We start from the raw sequence: 7,620 nt of genomic DNA, 5'->3' as shown, positions 1-7,620 counted from the left end.
GGAGGTGAGTGTTCTCCCCACCCTGGAGCCTGAATTTCAATTATTTATTTATCTTAAACCAGGAGAATAGCATTCCCATAGTGGTAGGGAAAAGGGTTTGTGTCCTGCCCTGTGTCCCACTCTGATACTTTGCAGGGTAGACAGTTCTGCCTTCCGCAGCACAGCCAGTCGTGGCTGGCCCTGCCCCACAGTGAGACCGGGTGGAGGACGGAGACACAGCCTGAGATACCCCGAGGGCCAGTGGTGGCTGGGGGGAGATGGGCTCCCTCGAAGGGCATGATGGGAGGAATGCCCCTGGGTCCCTCCAGCCTCATATATCCAGCAAAAGGAGCAGACCAGGTCTGGAAGGGGGGAAAAAGAAAGGAAAAAAAAAACTGCCATCTGTTGAGTATTAACCTCTGAACCATTTAACCAAACATTGGCTTCTCCTGTCATTTGATAAGGTGTATCCAGCAAAGGGAGATGAGAAAATTGGGAGGTTATTCTTTTAAATTACATCAGCAGGGGGTTTGTTCCTGCCGCAGAGCTTGGAGGGTCCCGTCTGAGCCATCACATCACCACCAGCACACTCAAGGACAGATTTGAGTGCTTTCCTCTGCCTGGGCGTTCAGGCATTCACAGGGATTGAAAAAAAAAAGCAAGAGGGATTTGAAAATAAAGCCCAGGCACGGCAGGCTGTCTGCCCCGAGCTAGCGCCGCAGCGAGGGTGATTACGGAGGAAGGAATGGTTTGTGTCACCGTCACACAGAGACGTCCGACGGCTTTTCTGCAGAGACAACACCTCTCAGTCTTCCAGAGCCTCTGTGTGCAGACTTCCGGAGCTGTCGCGGACCTACGAGGCCATCCTGCCTGCCCCAGCCTGCCTTGGGTCGAGTTTCTCGGGCAAGATGGGCCAGCGAGCAGTCTAGACAGATAGGGACCTCCAGGGCTGGCCAGCCAACTGCTGCTGGCAGATCTGACCCATCGAGAGGACATCAGGCCCTGGACAGAAAGACCAGGGCCCTGGCTTTGACTGTTGTCCCTGGTCCAGCTCTCCCTCCTGTGCCTCGCTTGATTTCAACAGATAGGAGCACGTTACCTCCCCAGGCCACATCCAGGCCTCCCGGGAGGTGAGCTGAGCACTGACAGTCAAGAGTCTGTCATGAATGCCTTGTATGACCCTGAACTAGTCCCTTCTCTCTGGCCTCAGTTTCCCCATGGACCAAAGGAGCTGGACAAGCTGGTCTCCAAGATCCTATCAACTCTGCCACATGGTGGTGTTCGTTCATAGGAATATGCGAGGAAACGCATATTCTCTTTCTCCCAGTGACTCAAAGCCCCAGTCAGAAGTTTTCTCTGCCATCTTTTCTAGACCCATGTCACTGAACGTAACTCCTTTTCTTTCCTCCGGCCTTCTCCCCTTGGTTGGCAGAGCCAGTGAGGTCTCACCTGCCTCCTCCCCCAGACTCACTCGTCTTGTATTTCGTACTTCTTCTCTGAGGAAGGAGAAAGGCAATCCAGTCTCCCTGAGCTCTGACTCAGCTGGGCTGGGCTCTTTCACACCTGTTAGCTCATTTATTGTCACAGCAGTTCAGAGCCACGGATGAGTCTCATTTCAGATGAGGAAACTGAGGCTTAGGAACCATGGCTTGGTCAAACTTCCACACCAGGAAGAGGTGGAGCCAGGATTCAGACCAGGTGGGTTTGACTCTAAAGGCCAGATTCTTTCCACTGCATCATCTGACACCTTCCTATGTCACTTAGCCATCTGGATTCTTTCTGGGTGAGGCTCCAGGCTCCTGGAGGACAGGGGAGGCAGAAGGCGAGAGCAGGCAAAGCGTGGGATCTTGCTCTGAAGACCTCACTCCTTGGCAGCCAGGGGAAGAGGCAGGGAAGTGCTCAAGTCTCAGAAACCAGCCGGGTTTGAGCTTGACAGTAATGAAGAGTTTGACAGTAATGAACTGGAGCCCCGGGCTCCCTGCAGGTGACGTCATGCCTATTCCATTCACCATCTCAGGTCACGACCAGCTTCACTCACCAGCTTGGCTTGCTAGGGAAGGCTCTATAACTAGTCCCTCACAACAGCCCAAAGGACACGAGGCAGGGTGACATCTTTTCCAATACAGTGTAGATATGTGGGCGAGTTCCTCCAACAATCAGAGCTTTGGTTTCTTCGTCTGTATACTGGGCGCGAGATCCCCCACCCACTTCCACAGGCACCTTCACAGGCAGCAATGGTGAAGAGACTTCATTGGCTCTGGTGTAAAATATACCATCTTTCTGACCATCTCATGGCACCCAACCCAGCGTACAGCTGTAACCCAAGCCCGGCAGATATTTGTTGAGCGTAAATTAGTCACCATCCTTCGGACAGCCCTTTAGAGTTTACAGGATATTTCCACATCTTCTATTCTTTAATTCTCCCAATGGACCTTTCAGAGGGCAGGGCTGCCCTTGCCCTTGGCCCTAGTTTACAGATGGGGAAACTGAGGCCGCTCTTTTATGGCTCCCAGCTGGCTGAGGAGTTGTGGTGACTTTCAGGGCCCTCCGCTGACAGCTCTTTGTCTTCTTGTCATTTGGAGAGAGCAGGCCATAAGGGCAGTTCAGCAGCCAGCTGTGGCCCAGATGTGGAGGCCTGGCTGGCCACGAAGGAGGTGGAGGGGGTGGTGGGAACATCCTCCCATTTCCTCCCCTGAAGACAAATGGCTCAGGGGCCGCTGGAGGCGGGTGCTGTGCTCTGCTTGAAAACAGTTCCTACACACGAGGTGGCTACTTGGAGGATGAACTCAGAGGGCAGGGGCTCAGTAATCTGCCTGCCCTTCCCCTCCTGAAAAGGCACTCTAAATATGTTTGTTTAGGCCTTGGGTCCTAAGCGCCATCATCCTGGCCTGTGGAGAGGTAGACTTGCTAAGAGGGGGCCGTCTTGGCCAGCACTTATTTGGTTGTTTTTTTGGGGGGGTGTCTCTGCAGTCTGAACGCTCTCCTCTGGCCATGGAGTGAGCAGACACACACATAGAAAAAACATACACCTAATGCACACACTCATGCATCCACACATGTCTGCACACATGTACACTCACACACACCCGTGCACACTTGTGTATACACACGCACGTACATCCACACCTCCCAGGGGAGACCATGCGCTCCCTCAAGCCCCTCAGGGGAGGAGGGAAGGAAGCTGGGCATCGTATATCATTTCTCTCTGAACAGGCAGTGTCCTCTGCCCAAAGCGGGGGTGGCGGTGGTTGGGAGCCTTGAGCTGGTTTCGGGAAGGAGCCTCTCTGGCCCATATTTCACAGACACCCCAGACAGAGCCTGCTGTCAGGAGCGCTGTCTAATTTCCTCCCTTGCCTGCTGGCCCAGATCCCCCCACAAAGAGGGCCATTGTGTCCTCCTTCCCACCCCTGGCATCTGCTCCACAGAGATCTGACTGGGGTGGGGGATGCTCAGAGGGGATTTGGGGGATGAAGGCGCCGCCGTGTCCTTTGCTGCAGCCCACAGAAGGGCCACAAATTCTTGAGCAGAAGGAGCTTCGTCCTGGCTGAGGGGTCCCCCACCCTCTCAGCGGTCTTCCCAGGCCGCCCGAGGCTCCAGAACAGCTTCTCCTCAGGTCTTTCAGGGAAGAGGTGGGTGAGAAAAACATTTAAGTGGTGGTGGCTGAGGATGCAAAGGCATTTTAAGGGGACCGGACCCCTCCACTCTCTCCCAGAAGAAAAGCCCTTAGCCCTTAGTCTCCCTTCTGGAAGGGAGACAGCCTGGCTGCTCGCTGGGAAGAGGTAGTTGTGTCAGGTTTTTCCTTCTCTAGGTCTTCCACGGGTTGGACATGATGGGGAGGGAAAGTGGGGTCCTGGGGGGCAGAGCCAAAGGAAGACAGAATGAAAGGATGATGGGCTGGACTATGGGGCCGAGAGCCATTCCAAGACTTCCCAAGAGAATGCAGTCAAGCAAGGCCCCGGGCATCCACTTTCTAATTCCCTCCCGGGGACACCTCCAGATAGCCTGCACCTCCCTGGTGCCAGGCCACCCCGGGACCTCATGCATGCTAGGCATTCTACCACTGAGCTATACCCTCCCCCATCCATGTGTCTTTATCTTTTATACTCAAAGCAGAGCAAGGTATAAGATTGCTCTGTTTTTTTCAGAACTGGAAATTGGCCCAGAGAGGGTAAATAGTTTGCTTAAAGTCACACAGCAAACGAATAGGACAGCAGATACTAAAACCCAGGCCTCCATCTCCTTGCTCTGTGCTTTTGTTGTTGCTGGGTTGCTGCCTCCCTGGAGAAGGAGAAGAAAACTCTGTCTAGAAAGTGTAGTAAGTATGTGGATGAGGGGGCCGGTGGGGAGGAAGCTGGGGGAAGGAAGGTAGTAAGGAATAAGGGATTTCGCCTCCTGCAATGCAGAGCACATTAGAGGAAAACAACCCAAAGAGGGCCTGGTTCCACCAGACAGGCGGCAGGCCACTCAGACACCCGCAGTTCCCTAGCCAGGTGTGCTCAGTACCTTGGAAAGGACGTGTGTCTCTGGAAAACTGGTTTTAAATTATGTTTAAAAGCATAAATGAAACCTTTACAGGCACTGGGGAAGCCCGCAGCTTGATGGGAGGCTCCAGCATGTTTTCTTCTGTACCATGAAGAATTCTTTAGAGACTTAAATTTGCCCTACCAGATTTTCTCAAAGCCTGGTCGATCTGCTGGATGGTAGAGAAAACCAACCATCAGGTTTTGCCCAAGATGAGCACAGATTCAATGGTAGATGCCCTTCATGGGGGCTCTCAGACCTGGCTGAGCCTGCTTCCTTCCCACCAGTGCTGGGGTTAAGCCCAGCTGTGGGCCCAGCTCTGGGGACAGGCTGGAGTTCTGAGCCAGCAGCTCCGGTGAGGAAATTAATAAAGAAAGAGAAGCTCTCGCAGCCAGGCCCATGGTGAGAGACGAGTTAGGTCATGTCTCTTTCTGTTCAATCGGATATTAGTCCCAACCCTGATGTCACCTTCAAGCTATTAAGCATCACCCTCAGAGGCTTGCATGAGCTGTTCACAAGCCTCTTATCAGGTGTTCCTCTGAGTCTTGCTGTTGTCAGTGGTCAGCCCTGGACGCTAATTCTTTGTCCACTGCAGGTTAAAGGGGAGTGGCTCTTTCAGACCTCAGACAGGGATCAGGGCCTGGAGTGGGGGAGTGAGTGACAGAGAATCTTGATCCTATGGCCAGAATCAGAGACTGTTCCCCTGAGCCACAGAAACAGAGTGGGTGTCCAGTGCCCCCCTTTTGGGCAAGGGCATGGCCTGCTGGACTTGATGGGCAGTAACTGGACTGTGTCAAGCCAGCCAGTTTAACCAGCTTCTTGGCCAGATATTCCTCTTTGTGGTCCATGTGGCCAGCAAGGGGCACTTGTGAGTTGAGAAGCCAATTGATACCACTAATTTAACAATTCCCCCATCCATCCATCCTTCCATCCATTCATCTATCCTTCCATCCATCCATCCATCCATCCATGCATGCATTCATCCATTTGTCTACCTAGGCAGTAACCATCTATTGAACATTGGCTATGTTCTAGGCATCATGCTAGCAGCTGGGAGTGAAATGGTCAGAGAAACAGAATTCATTTTCTTTCCTCCAGCTTGGAACACAGACCACAAAATAACAACAAACAGCAAGTAAATGAATTCTGAATTGTGTTACCAGCCATAAAGGAATGCACATAAGGTGAGAGGACACAAATCAAAGGATAGTAGTAGCCAAGGATGATGATGGCATTAGAGAAGGGCATGGATTTGAGGTATTGTTTGAAGGTATTTATTCAGGGTTTGTAGCAAGTGGGATTGAGAAGGCACAAAACCAGTGAGAGAAGGAACATGATGAGAGCCCAGTGCTGTGGTGGCAAAGAGAGGACACCATCGGCAATTGCTATGTTGGTAGTTCTATAGGTTTAGTTCGCACAAGCCCCTCTGCCTGGCTGGAGAATATATAGCTCTTATATGAACTCCCCATGGGAACTTTCTTGATTACTGAAGCTATGTCATGTTGGGGGTCCAGACAGGAGAGAGTGGATAGACATTGGTCCTCCTCTTTGAATAGAAGAGCTGTCACAAATGCATCCATCACAGGGTTTGGCCCAGGCAGGTGGGTAGATTTCTGAAGCCCTGAGCCCTCCCAGGCCCTTTCATTTGGAAATGGATTCTCTGCTCGCTTCATCTCTCTTCCCTCTCTCTGCTTCTCTCCAAAGGGCAGCCACACACTTGCTTGTCCTTGATGCTCTCTCAAGGATGGAGGAACCCATTTTTGAAAAGTTACACTCTGGGAATTCTTGGTTGTTTGCATTCCTACCAAACCATCATCTCTGATCATAGTCACTGGTTCCCATCAGGGAGTTAACAGTGGGTGGCCTTACTTCCCTCATACGGCTTTGTACCCGAGAAAAAGCAGAGGATTTGTGCCAACTTAAGGAGAAATTGGTCCCAACTACTGTTCACCCAGCACTGGTCCATCAAACAGCAGTGCTGAAGAGTGGGAGGAATCAAGGAGTGTTCAAAAGAAACCAGAAAAATTTGATTGATGTGTATGTGCACCTTTAATCTCATGATCAGACTCTCCTCAATGGACATACTGACTATTATTGGAGAAATTAAAACTCTTATATTGAAAGAGATTTTTTTCTATTGATTTTAGAAATTGAATAATGTTGTTGCCTGATGTCAGGCATCGACCTCCTGTTGAAAACTGGGCCACACTGACCTGTTAAAACTTCCTCTGTGTGTCTTTCAAGTTGTCCCTTTAGAATGTCTAAATCCTTGCTGTATTTGTGGTGAGGGGATGGTCCAGGTCTGGGAGAGTGTTTCAAACAGAAGGGAATGAGCAAGGGAATGTGGGCAAGATCAAAAGGTGTTCTGAATATGGAAGGGCAAGTGGCTTGGGATTGCTGGATTGCTTGAAGACGGGGTTTGTGGCAGGGGTGGTATGACGCAGTTGTAGAGGCAGGCAGGGGCCAGGGCATGGGGAACCTGGAGGATTATAAAGAATTTTGAACTTGATTTTGTAGATGATGGGAAGCCAATGATAGGTTTTAAATCAGGGGTGACTTTTTTTAAGGTTGAATTTTTGCGTATGTCGTTGCTCTAGGGGATGAACTTTGAGAGCTATTAGAAACTCTAGTTCAAGTGCAAGGTGTTGACAGCCTGAACAAAGACAATGGCAGTTGGAAGGCAAAGCATGTAGTGGGTTTGAGAGATATCTCCATGTGGAGTGAAATGAACCAGCCCAGGTCATTGATTGGTTCTGCAAAGAGGTTCATGTTGAGAATGTGTCCCAGGTTTCTAGCATGAGTGAATGGGTAGGTTGTGGTGCCACCAATTACAATAGATGATTTCGAATGCAGGCAGAGAAGCCAGCCTAATCAGGGGAATGGAGGTTTCCCCTTCTGATATTTTGAGCTTAAGGTGCCTGCAGTCATCTAGGTGACTACCGCAAAGGGTAGTAGCAGATCGTGAGACTTTAAGCTCCCAGTTCAGGAATAGGGGAATGTTGGTCTGGTGCAGAAAGCCGGGATGCAGATTCCAGTGTCATCACTGGAGTGGTCAGTTTCCACGAGGTGATGAAGCAGTTACGAATGACCCTCAAATCCCAGTGGCTTACAACAGCAAAC

The sequence above is a fragment of the Vicugna pacos genome, chromosome 16 (genome assembly GCF_048564905.1).
Source record: "Vicugna pacos chromosome 16, VicPac4, whole genome shotgun sequence".
Lineage (NCBI taxonomy): Eukaryota > Metazoa > Chordata > Mammalia > Artiodactyla > Camelidae > Vicugna > Vicugna pacos.
Note: the sequence above shows the minus strand (reverse complement) of the source record.